The sequence below is a fragment of the Pistacia vera genome, unplaced genomic scaffold (assembly GCF_008641045.1).
Source record: "Pistacia vera cultivar Batoury unplaced genomic scaffold, PisVer_v2 Contig734, whole genome shotgun sequence".
Lineage (NCBI taxonomy): Eukaryota > Viridiplantae > Streptophyta > Magnoliopsida > Sapindales > Anacardiaceae > Pistacia > Pistacia vera.
The window spans coordinates 124,958-139,026 of record NW_022196595.1 but is presented as its reverse complement, the minus strand read 5'-3'; the positions used below and the strand labels follow the sequence as shown (position 1 = coordinate 139,026).

General features: G+C 41.2%; 1 non-coding gene across 1 annotated transcript; it reads left to right on the top strand.

Annotated features, from left to right (window-relative positions):
• The first annotated feature begins 164 nt into the window (after nt 1-164).
• On the top strand, nt 165-271 carry LOC116115253. Its single transcript, XR_004125646.1, has one exon. It is a non-coding gene; the product is annotated as a small nucleolar RNA R71 (small nucleolar RNA).
• Nucleotides 272-14,069: the final 13,798 nt, after the last annotated feature.

The window sequence follows — 14,069 nt, the reverse complement described above, 5'->3', positions numbered from 1 at the left end:
TCTCATTGGGTCTCTGATAGTTGTTACTTGCCAGGACTTCAAGTAACTCATAAGCTTATTCAGGTGTCTTGTTTTGCAATACTCCTCCAGATGCTGCATCCCCCATCGTTTGCACATTTATCATCAACCCATTATGGAATGTTTGGACTTACATCCAAACCAACAAACCATGGTGTGGACACTTTCTCAATAGTTTCTTATATCTTTCCCAGGCTTCATAAAGTGATTCATTCTCTTCCTGTAGAAATGATGTGATATCATTTCTCATCATCTTCGCAGATTTCGCTGGAGGGAAGTATTTAGTTAGGAACTTCTGTGCCAATTCATTCCAGGTTATGATTGTTCCTGTTGGTAGTGCCATTAACCATCCTTTTGCTTTATCCCTTAATGAAAATGGAAATAATCTTAATCTGATGGTGTCATCTGACACTCCATTTGACTTAAAGGTATCGCAGATCTCCAAGAAGTTTGCAATGTGTGAATTTGGATCTTCCTTCAGATCTCCCTTAAATTGTACCGACTGTTGGATCATTTGCATGATTGCCGACTTTATTTCAAAGTTGTTGGCTTGCACCGGTGGCCTAGTTATACTTGGACCACTACCATCAATCAAGGGCACTGAGAATTCCCTCAACGTTCTGCTTTTCGCCACTCAATGACTATCGCCTCTCATTCTCTTCTTTCTCTGTTAAGTCTTCTTGCGGTTCTTTCAATCTCTAGATCAATAGAAACCACTGGATGATGTCTAGTTCTTTGCATAAACTACACAGAAAGAAAGAGAGCATGAGATTACAAGCTAACTGAAAAGAAACAGCAAACTTAAACTAGAAAAACAATTAAAACTAAAATTAAACTCCAATCTAGCTAAAACCAGAAAAATTCAATATTAACACAAAATCAATCCCCGGCAATGATGCCAAAAACTTGATGCGTTAAATTTACAACATGCAATGTGTAGCAAGTACACTAGTCGCAAAAAGTAATAAAGTGACAAGTAGAGTATCGTTCCCATGAGGATTGCATGTTAAGCACCGATTTTCCTAGTTTTGTATCAAGTTGGAGAAACCAAAAGATGTTGGATTTGCGGGAGAAAAAAATCAAGCTAAAGTTGAAACAAAATCCACTACGTAATTTAAAATCTAACTAATGAAAGCAAAATCAATTCAAGAGAAAAATATCAGTCAAAACAAAGCGGTTAGGGTTTTGAATTCACTAGGATTTTATGAATTAATCTACGATTTCTGTTACTTCTACATTCACATGCAAGGATTGTAAATCGGACACCCTAACATGTAAAACATACCTTCTCAGGCTATGTTTTCTACTTATCCCTATTAAGCTTCCGCATCCAACAAATTGAAGGTTAATAGTTCCAAGTCTGTTAAGCTAAATGGAATCCTAAATTGATTTCATGGATTCTCAAACCTATCTCTAGCATTCAATCAATCAATGGCATTTACCCTAAGAGGCTAATACATGATTTACTTCTTAGTCTCATCATGCTCAACAAGTAATTTCAATAAAAACAAGAGCAAATACACAATCCATGCAATAGAATGTAAAAGCAACATCAATTTATTGATTAGACATTAAAATCCCAATTACAGCAAAACCCTAACCCAAAATTGAGTTAGTTCATACTAAAATTAAAGCAAATCAAAATAAAAGTTGTAAACAAAGAATTCAACAGTATGGAATAACGAAAAGAGAGTAAATTCTTCCCTAATTAATGAACCCAAAGGCTTCCAATCTTCAATTTCTCTCTTCTTTCTCCAGACAAAGTTGAACTCCATTCTAAAATAACTAAGTCCCACTTATATAGTCGATCCTAAAACCCTAAGACTCTCTCAATACAATTAAAACACACAGTTTTAATAAAATGTAAATTGTAGTTTTCGTCGCGGCAAGGAATAAACTTTGTCGCAGCATCGAGTTGGATTTAATTTCAAAATCTGACCCGAGAGTTTCTCGTCATGGCGAAGAAAGAACTTTGCCACAGCAAACTTTTCTAAACTATTCTAAAATTATGAAACTGCCCTCTGCTTGTTTCCTTGCTTGAATCTTCAATCTTTAGTGATCCAATAGGAACAAGTTTCATAGTGCTTCGAATCCGCATCAGAACTTCCCCGAATCTTGAGATTCGCTTGATTCTAGGTCCAGAAACTCAATTCCACTCAGTGTTGGCTCTAACTGCACGTTTTGACTTGAAACATAAAATATATGAAATTAAACTGCGATTCAAGCACAAACTTAAGAAGAAGTATCCAAAATCTAGCCAAAAAGCCTAGATAAAATAGTATAATCCTAGGATTATCAAATACACAGTAAAATCCTAGGATTATCAACCATCTTCCTAGTGCTCGATTGCCCCTCACCGTACAATGTCATCTTAGGTCGACCCTGGATCTAAGACATGGGAGTTGTCCCATCCAACTTCCATAAAATATAAGGTTTCCAACAAAATGGGAAGTAAGAGAAATCAAGGGCGATCCTAAGGCTCCAGAGACTGCTGCAAAAATGCCTTCAAAAGCAAAGGTCATGCCTCATACAAACTACAATCCCATCCAACCCCTTCGACTGAGCCAGATCAACCATCCATGGAAGAGATGGATGAAGTGTAGATACACCCTAACCACCCCGACCGGAAGACTTAAATAGGCTCTCGCCTCAACCCCGAGATAAGAGAGCAACATATAGAGTTCCTTAAACAAATCAGGACTATTTCGCCTAGTCCCACGTGGACATGGCAAGAGTCAGCCCTAAGGCAATCGTCCACCACATCCACATAGATCTGAATCACCCTTCAGTGAAACAGAGGCGAAGGAAGTTCGCAACAAAATGCAATCGGATTGTCAATAAGAAGATTGATAAACTACTGAATAACAGACTAATCAGAGAAGTCCACTACCCTGATTGGCTAGCAAACGTTGTGGTCATGAAGAAAAAGAATGGAAAGTGGAGGATTTGCATAGACTTCACAGATTTGAACAAAGCATGACTTGAGGACTCCTTCCCGCTCCCACATATCGACATGATGGTTGATGCGACAGCATGTCACGAAATCCTAAGCTTTATGGATGCCTTCTCAGGGTACAACTAGATTTTGATACACCCGGATGACCAAGAGAAAATAGCCTTCATCATGGAGAAGGGAACCTACTGCTACAAAGTAATGCCCTTTGGTCTCAAGAACGTCGGGGCCAACTATCAGCGGCTGGTCAATAGAATGTTTGTCGAAGACCTCGGAGACACCATGGAATTATACATTGACGACATGCTCATCAAGTCCCTTATGGCCGAACAGCACCTTGACCACCTCAGCCAAGCGTTTGCCATCCTAAAGAAGTACAATGAAGCTGAACCCAGCCAAATGTTTGTTTAGGGTCTCATCAAGAAAATTCTTGGGATACATGGTAACTCAGCGTGGGATAGAAGCTAACCCTAACCAAATATAGGCAATCCTCAACATACCATCACCAACTTGCATCAAAGACGTCTAGCGCCTCGCAGGGTGAGTAACTACCTTGAGTCGATTCATCTCCAGATCCGCTGACAAACGCCACTACTTCTTTGCCACACTTAAGAAATCCAAGAAATTTGAGTGGACCCTCACCTATGAAGAGGCCCTACAGTAGTTAAAGAGGTACTTAACCTCTACTCCACTCTTTTCTAAGCCCGTGGTTAGGGAAAAGTGTTACACCTACTTGGCGGTCTCGGAGATAGCCATCTCAGCAGTATTAGTCTGGGAAGACACTGCAAAGTAGCTACCAATTTACTATGTAAGCAAATTACTCCTCGATGCCGAGACATGATACAGTCAGCTAGAGAAACTGACACTCGCCCTCGTCCATGCATCCAGAAAGCTCAGGCCATACTTTCAATGCCACTCCATAGTCGTCCTCACCTCCTTCCCACTCAAGAAGAGACTCTATAAGCTAGAGTTATCAGGCCGACTCACACAATGAATAGTAGAGCTTAGTGAGTTCGATATATCTTTCCAACCATGCACCGCCATCAAATCCCAAACGTTGGCAAACTTTATTGTTGATTTCACCCCGAACACCACCATCCAGGCGAAAAAGGAGTTATTGTGCATGAATACCATATCGTCTTCGAAGTGGACTCTCTCAGTATATGGCTCAAGCAACGTAAATGGAAGTAGGCTTAGTGTTGTCCTTATTACACCAAAAGGGATATCATCCAACAGGTCATACGAAGTGGGTTCAAGTGCACAAACAATGCAGCGGAATACGAAGCTTTCATCATTGGACTCTCTTTGGCCAAGGAGATCGAAGTAAGGAAGCTGGAGGTAAAGTACGACTCTCAGCTTGTAGTCAACTAGCTACAAGGCACTTACCAAACCCGAGACTCAAAGATGACAGCCTACTTGAACTTGGTCAAAGAAATACAGTCCGTCCTCGATGAATTATCCATTACCCAAGTCCCAAGAGCGGAGAACACCTATGTTGATGCCCTTGCCAACCTCGGCTCAACCCTTCAAGGCTCCTCCCAATCATCCATCCCACTACTGTTCCTCTAATGGCCAGTCAGCCGGAAGGAACACCCAACAAACAAGTTGGTCAACCCGAAAGAGCCCAAAGAAGTAAAGACGTCAAACCGTCCAACTCCTGGATGACCCCAATAATCAAATACTTAGAACATAATGAGCTCCCAGCTAACAAGAGTTAAGCATACCACCTAAGAGCAAAAGCCGCAAGATTCATCATATACGAGGGCCAGCTCCTTAGAAAGTCATTCTTTGGCCCCTACCTTAAAGGCATAAGCCCAAAAGAAGTCAAGCATGTTCTCGCCAAACTCCATTAAGGTGAATATGGAAACCATGCAAGAGGATGTAGCCTTGTCCACTGGGTGATCACCGCTGGGTACTATTGGTCAACCATACACCCTAACTTAATAGCCTATGTGAACAAATGTGATAGTTGTCAAAGGTTCACCCATGTCTCACACCTCCCACATGAGTGACTCAACTCTATTCTCACACCTTGGCCATTTATGAAGTGAAGGATGGATATAGTGGGAAAACTCCTGACCGTACCTGGGCAACTGGTCTTCATGTTGGTGTCACTAACCACTTTACTAAATGGATCGAAGTCGAAGCCTTACCCAAGTCAAAGACCGAGAGGTAAAAGCCTTCATTTGGAAACATTTCATCTGTAGATTTGGAATACTGAAGTAAATAGTCATTGACAATGAATCTCAATTCATCAGCTCAGGCTTTAGAGACTTCTACGACATATGGGGGATCAAGCTCAACTTCTCTAGCCCTAGCAACCCCCAATCAAACGGCCAAGCTAAATCATCAAATAAAACAATCATGCGGACTTTAAAGAAGCGCCTCCAGAAAGCCAAGAGCGCATGGGCAGGCGAACTACTTGGGGTCCTCTAGTCATACCAAACAACAACCCTCTCGTCCACTAGCGAAACCCCTTTCTCCCTCACATATGGATCTGAAGCAGTCATCCCAGCCGAAGTATCGGTCTCCTTAACCAGACTCCAATGGTCAGACGAAGAAGCCAACAACCAGAACCTTTGTCATAACTTGGACACAGTCTTTGAACTATGCGAGATCCACAATGTAATCTACCAACAGTAAGCTGCTTGACACTACAATTGTAATGTCTAAGTCGAAACTTTCAAACTAGGCGACTGAGTCCTCCGTAAAGTCTTTCAAAACACTAAGGAGATCAACTCTGGCAAGCTCAGCCCTACCTGGGAGGGTCCCTACAAGATCACTAAGGAAGTAGGGAAGGACGCCTATAGACTTCAAACCCCCAAGGGCAAGGACATCAACAATAGTTGGAATGCAATCCATCTCAAATGTTATTATTTTTAGTTAGACTTTCTCATCGACATTTCTGTTTTCTTGTTTTTGTTTTAAAAATGATGAATGGGCCTATCCACCTCCTTTACCTTTAGTTGGCCTCGTGGCCTGAATTCAATAAAAGAACTATTCAACGATAGAGTAGCATACACATTTAATCGGCTTAAACTGATTCATTGACTTACACCTTCAATCAGCTCAGACCGATTCATTGATTTACACCTTCAGTCGGCTTAGACCGATTCATAAACTCACACCGTTAATTAGCCTAGACCAATTCATAAACTCACACCGTTAATTAGCCTAGACCAATTCATAAACTCACACAGTTAATCGACCCAGACCGATTCATAAACTCACACCTTCAATCGGCTCAGACTAATTCATGAACTTACACCATCCATCGGCCCAAATCAACTTATAAACTTACATCTTCAATCGGCTCAGAACAATTCATCAACTTAGATAGCCAGTCGGCCCAGACCGACCTAACAGCTCAATGGCTTACATATCCAGTTGGCCATACCGACATGCCACCATGACACTGGCGACTCAGCTACTTGGCCTCACCCACATCATAACACAAGTAGTCGGTTCAACCCCCATACATCTACAAGCAATCAAGTAATCAACTCATCCATCCATGAAGAAAGCAGTAAAATGAAAACACAAGCAAAAACACAAAGCCCCAAACGGCTAAATATAAGATAAATAAAAGAGCCTCAGGTGGCTAAGTATCAGGTACAAGAAAGACACACATGCCATGAAAACACATCGCAAGCCCCAAAAATACATGAGAAAATGACAAAATAAACCTAGGGGCATCATGGCCCCCATCGTTAGTACAAGTCATCTCACCCATCTCTGACTCAGTCACCCTATCACTGATCCCAATGGTCGCCCTTGTAGCCTGGTCACTGGCATCCTCTATAACGGATCACCCCGGCTGACTAGCAAGGTCGAATATCTAGTCACGACTCGCTCCTCCACATCATCCACGTGACCAGCAACCTTCTCCTCCTCCATCTCCCGCAAGAGCTAGATGTCCTTATCTGGGTTCCAATGAGAGGTGTTCCCGGCCTTGTACTTTAGCATCAACTCTCCCCTAGCCCTAATGATGGTGTCATCAGTGATACTGAGGCATTGCTCCCTCAAAGACTCAATGTCTGTGTTTTTCTCTGCCAGCTCCTTCTTCAATCATTCCAGCTCAGCCTCGACCTTCCTCAGTCGTTGCGGGCTCTCCTGCTCAACTTTCTAGGCCACCACCTTTTTGTGTCGCAAATTGGCGTTGGATTTCTATATATCTTGTATCTTATTCTCCTACAACATGATGGATTTCTTGAGGTGTAGGCTGCTTGTGAAAGCCTACATGACAAAAAGACTTAATCAGTATACAATCACTATAAATACAGTAAGGAAAAAAAATTGGTTCATACCTGGAAAGCGCGGGAAATTCCCAGTCAGCGGTCGTGACAACACCCATCTGGTTTAGGCTTGTCTTCGGGAACAAGAACGAATTAGTCAGCTTGCTCATGAAAGTTGCGTCTAAATTGGTCGATGCGGAAGCCGAGATACTGAAAGTAAGCATCTCAGTCTCCTTATCCAAGACCACGGTTTTGGATGACCTAGCCTCGGTCGTAGGTTTCTAAACTAGTGGAGTCACAACCACATCCTCCACTTTTCTCTCCTCTCTAGCCGAAGAATCCCTCTTTCGCTTCTCACAACGTCTCGCAATAGACTCATTCGCGCTCGGGGTGGTCAACTTCTTAATAAGCTACTCTACAACCGTAAATTTCTCAATAGTTAATGGGTTCATCCTCGACTTATGATAATCCATAAATTATATAGTTTTTATTTGACCTTTTTGTCGGATTTCAGGTACTTTCTAGTGCATTTTGACCTGAATTGTTGCTTAATTCTTTACTTTTCTTTTTTCAGGTTAAAATGGTCTTTTTGAGCAAATAATTACAAATTTTGATATTTTTGACTCAGAAATTAGCGGATCTCAGAAGATAGGAGAGTTCTTGAGTAGGATAAAGCACTATGAAGCTTGTTCTCAAGGGAGAGCACCGAGAATCGAAGAATCAAACGAAGAACCAAGCAGAGTGGTAGTTCTGTAATTTCAGAACTTTTCAAGAAGCTTCGCCCCGGCGAAGGAATTGTCTTCGCCGCGGCGAAGTGAGCCAGGGATGCATGTGTCTGCTTCGTTCTTCGCCGCGACGACAGTCATATTATTCAGTTTTGTTAAACGCACAGTTTCGTGTTGTGCGTGTTTTGGCTTGGTTATTTGGACTAAGTATAAAAGAAAAACTTAGCCTTTAGCCCAGGGGTCTTCATCTTTTTAGGGTTAGCTACTTTTGCATTTTTCTTAGAAAAACTTTGAGCTATTTGGTTTGTGAAAGGGAGAAGATCAGAATCAGACTAAAGGATTCATCTTTTGGGGAGATTTCTTATCTTTTGTCTCAGTTTCATTATGCTGAACTTGTTTATTTCCGTTTTTCGTTTTTGTGTTATTGATTTAGCTATGAACTAATCTATTTTGGGTTAGGGTTTTGATGGTAGTTTGGATTTTAAATGGGTTAAGTGTTTGATTGTGTTATATTCATATGAATATGCTTTGGTTGTGTGTTACTCTGATTTTTAATGCTGTATGTGATGAACATGATGAGATTGAGAAATGAACCATGTTAGGCTTCTTGGGTAATCACCATTATAGTACTGGATGCTAGAGATAGATTCAAGAATTGATGAAATCATATTAGGATTCTTTTGCTTAATGAGTTTGGAATTATTAATCTTCAATTTGTTAGGTGCGGAAGGTTAATAAGGATGAATAGGAAAACATAGCCCGAGAGGGTATGTTTAACATATTAGTGAGTTCGATTTACAACCATTGCACATGAATGTGAATGTAGTGTAATTTTTAGGTTTAACCCATAAAAATCCAAACGAAGTCAAAACCCTACCCTTTTTGCTTGAATTGATTATCCGTGTTTTCGTATTGCTTTCTTAATTAAGTTTAAATCTTTGTTTAAAATTCATTGTTGTTTTCAATTAGAATTTGCTCCCACCAATCCAAAGAATTCGATTGCTTCAACTTGATAACATTAGGAAACTTAGTGCTTTGCTAACAATCCTCGTGGGAACGATATCCTACTCATCATTTTATTACTTGAGCAACTAGTATACTTGCTACATTTTTGCATGTTGTAAGAAACACACATCACTCGGATTGCCTGACCGAGTGAAGTTAGCACCAAACGTACTAACAGTCTAACCTCAGCTCTCTAGCCTCATGACAAACACCGCTAAAGCGAAACACGACCTCCGCCCTCCTGGTCATTTGATCGAGTGAACTAGCTACTTGATTGGGCAGGTTTGAAGTGGCGTGTAGAATTAGTTCTGAATTCTTGGGGTTAATATTTTGGATTGAATTTCAGTTGGAACAATAGCTCCAAAAATTGCAACCATACAGGGCAAGAGTAAGGTAAGGGAAAATTGTTGACAACCGTTTTGTGAACGATGAAGCCCGTAACGATATGAGCAGTAATCCAACGAAAGGATAGGGGTTTCATCCTCGCGTGGATTGACCGCAACACAAGCTTTGGACTGGAGTAGCAGGAGACGTTGGAAATGTTTAGCGTGCTCCTGAACGTCCGGCTGTAGAACCGTTGGTGAGGGAGTTCTATGCCCTTCCTCTCGAATGTCATGAAGATACTGTGTTTGTACGAGGGGGAGGATGGTGCAATTTACGGCAAGGAGATCAATAAGTTTTATAACTTGCCCGAATTTTCAATGATCAGTATGTGGAGTTCAAAAGATCCAATTTGATGATGATATAATCCTACCGGTCATTGCGAAACCTGGGCGAGTGGGAGGGTCTAAGAAACAAAGAAGACACTCAAAGGAACGCAGTTGATACCGGTGGCTCGGCTATGGCAGTATTTTGTTTGTGCGAAATTAATGCCAGAATCGCACTACAGCACAGTGACTCATGAGAAGCCAATGTTGCTCTACTCTATTGCCACAGGGAAGAGATTGATGTGGGAACATCATTTTCAACAGTGTCAAGCTAGCATCCAAACAGGCGAGCAAATTACTATTTCCCGCATCTCATCACAGCTTTGTGCCTAAACGTTGGGGTCAAGGTTCAAGATGACGAGCATCATTTCATGCTGCTCCAACTCTAGATTCAAACTATTACAAGAATACCTTGACCGAACGGAAGCTGCGCAACCAGAGCAAGGCGAAAAGGCAGAGAACAAGCCTTGCCACTCATCTCCAGCTCCACAGTTCAAAAAAAGATGATGCAGGAAATGATGGCCTGATGAAATATATGAAGAGACGTCAGGATTGGATGATGGAGCGAACAGAGAGGATGCATGAGCTACTGACAAATACTGTCAACGAGCTTAATGTTGACACTTTAGCATACCAATGGGTCGACTGGAACTCGGATGAGTGGATGGGCTCCGAGGAAGAAGAGGAAGACAAGGAGGAAGAAGAGAAAAGAGGAAGAACAAGACTGAACCGGAGCACCTTTTTTTGTTTTATGTTTGTTTAATTGTTTTCATTTAATTTTGTGCCCACTTGAAACTTAAACTCGGTTTATTTTGGTTTTGGATTTTGTTTATTTTGTTAGTTGTTTAGTTTGTTTTTAATTTGTAGTTGTTGAAAGGACGAGATTAGGTTGTAATATTTTCAAGTTAGTTGTGAATTCATTCCATGAGGACACCACAGATTTTATTGTTTTGACAGATTTTGGATGATGAAAAGTCTGAGAACGGGTCATTGTGGAGCGACAATTCATGAATTAACCAAGGAGCATTCTCGTACCTTTATTATTATTTTTTTTTATTATTCTCTATTCCTAATTTGTGCATAATGGAACATTGGGACAATGTCATGTTTAGTTTGGGGTAGGGAATGTCTTAAAACCGAGTTTAAGGGTATATTGGCTGGAAACCAGTAACCGCCTTAAAAACTGCCTAGCAGCACTTGGCGACTTCGGTTTAACAACGCCACGTACACCTTAAACTGCCAAAAAAAAATTATTTAAGGGTATATTGGCTGAAAACCAGTAACCGCCTTAAAAATTGCCTAGCAGCACTTGGCGACTTCGGGTTTAACACGCCACGTACACCTTAAACTGACTAAAAAAAAATTTTTGTTTTTGTTTCTTTTGGTTGTTTCGTTTTTGCCGATGATGATTGTATAAATCAATGATGAAAATAGGATTGTTGAATTTTTATTGTTGAGAAATGTTAAGCATTGCTTCAATTTTATGTTTATGACTGGATTTTGATTGAGGTTTGTTGAGTGGTTCAACCACCATTTTCATTTTTTTTCGCCATGCTTAGATTCATTTTATGCGATTATTAAAGTCTTGATAATGTTGGTGACTCTAGAACCTAGTTGAGAAATACTTGAGGCGAAATTCTAGGATTAGACATGGTTGAGGAGAGATTTAGGCAATTTTTTTCGGAACGTTTGGCCTTTCTAGCCACCCATGTGAAATTATCCCTAGTCACCCATTTGAGCCATATGAATTGTGTTTCATTTTTCTTGGAAAACAACAAAAATTGTCATCCTTTTACCCTAAACACTTTATCGTACCCTTAGGAGAATTCGGTCCTAGTGCAAACAAAGAACGAGAAGAGTGTACAAATGAGCAAAAGAATAGTTTGGGGGTTAAGAGAAGAAAAATGATGAAGAGACAAAAGAATAATGTGGGGGTTGAGAGAAAAGAATAAAAACAAAAAGGTAGTCACCTCAATTCAATTCAATTGATTGTGTTAAATAAAAATAATAAAAAAAACACACACACACACCACTGCTGCCTAGTTTAAGGGTATACCGACTGAAACCAGAACCCGCCTTAAAAACTGCCTAGCAGTACTTGGCGACCTCGGTTAAACAATGCCACGTACACCTTAAACGAACTCCCCTACATTTATGGTATCCAAAGTTTTAAAGATACGCATTTGAGGGCTGGAATTAGTGGACATGTCATTGGTGGTTGAGAAGGTGTGGGTTTCGATGTGATTTTAGTTTTGCTTTAGGACAATTGAGTTCTCTTACTTTGTTTCCTATCTTTTTTATTGGAACCCACTACCCGAGCCTAAAGTTATAAGCTTTTAAAGACCTTCTGATTCTTATTTGTGTCTAGTCCTCATTAGTGGAGAGTAGTTCGTATTTGGCTTATGCATTCTGCCACCATTTGATAAACTTTACAATTTTTTGCATAAAATAATCTGGAAAGTTGGAATGTGGATGTGAAGTGGATCACCTACTTGGTGGACCGATTGAGGAAGACAGTCGATGTAGCTTATAACTTCTTGGAGTGTTGAACATTTCCTGTTAAATTTTTCAACAATTTTTGAGACGTGTGCAACTTCTAGGCAATTCGCTGTGGAATTTGAGTTTTGTTGGTTTGTCATTTTGTTTTTCAGTTTTGTTGTGTGTGTTTTGTGTTTTTTGTTTTTGTTTGTTGTCTGTGTTTTCATTAGTTTTGTACTGTATGCTCGGGGACGAGCATCTCTTTAGTTTGGGGGTAGTATACAATCACTATAAATACAGTAGGAAACAAATTGTTTCATACCTGGAAAGCGCGGGAAATTCCTAGTCAGCGGTTGTGACAACACCCCATCTAGTTTAGGCTTGTCTTCCGAGAACAAGAATGTTAGTCAGCTTACTCATGAAAGCTGCGTCTAAATAGTTCGATGCAGAAGCCGAGATACTGAAAGTAAGCATCTCGCTCCTCATCTAAGACCCCAGTTTTGGATGACCTAGCCTCGGTCGTAGGTTTCTAAACTAGTGGAGTCAAAACCATCCTCCACTTTTCTCTCCTCTGGCCGAAGAATCCCTGTTTCGCTCTCACAACGTCTCGTAGTAACTCATTCGCGCTCGGGATGGTCAACTTCTTAATAAGCTACTCTACAACCATAAATTCTTAATAGTTGGGTTCATCCTCAACTTACCGAACAAATTTGATTGCAGTAGCGGATGAGCAGCACACTCCAAGTTTGCTTCAGCGAAGGGAAGAAGATACATCACTGAATCACCAACTCTGCCCAAAGGTGACTCGTCCTCCGTTTGCCTTCTCCAACACGACCTGCCAATCCCCTATGCTTTTTAAATAGCAAGAATCTTTTAGGTATGCACATCCAAGTCGTCTCCACTCTGTCTGGCATGGTTGAATTCAAGATCCGCAAAGAGAAAACACAATAAGACTTTAGTAATCAAAACTGGGTAAAGACAAGTTTCTCACCAATCGCTAGCCAGTGTACGGAATCCCCCCTAGCCTCTCTCCTCAAGACACTTCACCCCTCATGAAGAAGAAACATTCCTTCCAATTTTTATTACTTGCCGGAAGTCGGTCACGAGGTGAGCCTTCATACCTGATGTTGATCAAATATTGGCCTTTACCTTGTCATTTTCCTTCAAGAAATACAAGTATAACAGCTCATGCAACCCAAACATCACATGATTCTACACACAGATGTCCTCTAGAGCCATTAACAAACTTCTTCCCTTCAGCATAATCTGGTCGGCATAGTGATGACATGGTTCAGAACCTCCCAGACAAGATGAGGGATGGGAAGCCTTAGCCTGTCATGTAACCATTTCTCATAGGCGCTCACCCAACCTTTTGCCTCCCAGTCAACCCTCTCGTATGACTTTGGCACCCTAATTTTGACAAACTCGGATCTGGTACATTGTCATGATCCATCATACATCACTCTTCATCAACAAAGGCAGATAATCCCTACTCAATATCTCACTGTCAGGCTGACTCGACTCGTCCTCAGAGCCACTACTGGTGGAGTGCGAACTCTCGGAATCATCGACTTCATCAAAGTCTTCCCCACTCATCCCTTGTCTATCCGACTCACTATTACTCGAGGTGGCACCACTCGACCTAGGGGCGGCACATTCACCCCTTTGGTAACCGATCGAAACGCCCCCCACTTCTGGCATTATCACCATCGTTGGGGCATTCTCATACTCATTCTCAACTTTTGTCTTCGCCCCACTCAAGTCACTCAACTTTGACCGTGACATCAAACTTTTTATCCACTCGACCCGAGCGATCGACTGACTTTCAACTAAGTCGAACCATGTTCCAAGCCCCACTTGCCCAGACTACCGACTGACTGGTTCTCAAATTAGTCTAACTATTCGACCCTAAGTAACTTAGGCTTGGTCTGGGTGGTCGAATACCCGC